The following is a 428-nucleotide window of genomic DNA, read 5'->3' on the forward strand; positions in this document are numbered from 1 at the left end:
ACAAGGCAGGAGGCAATGCTTTTGGTAAAAAAAAAGGCTAAAAGACCTTCACAAAAATAGGGGAAATGTAACAGGATTGGAAAAAAAATTGAATTACAACCGTCTTAGCATATTACAGTGTCATGCTTTTTGACTGAAAACACGATGTACATTACAAAATAAAATTCTTAGAATGGAAAAAAATAATAATAATAAAATCAACAGTTATCAAAAATATTTTCCTTATTTGGCTGGAACAGGAAGTTAAAAGTATAAATTCCAGAAGATGTGACCCGTTTCAGAAAAATAATCTAAATGGAGTCAGAGCTCGAAACAACATAGAAATTTCACATTATGTCCCCACTAAACTCCCAAAGTTTTTCGTGATCTGTCTTCATGTTTGGCATCTCGCGCAGATGTCCTGTCTCGATACTGCAAATGAATATAAG

This window comes from Austrofundulus limnaeus, unplaced genomic scaffold (assembly GCF_001266775.1).
Source record: "Austrofundulus limnaeus strain Quisiro unplaced genomic scaffold, Austrofundulus_limnaeus-1.0 Scaffold215, whole genome shotgun sequence".
NCBI classification, from domain to species: Eukaryota; Metazoa; Chordata; class Actinopteri; order Cyprinodontiformes; family Rivulidae; genus Austrofundulus; species Austrofundulus limnaeus.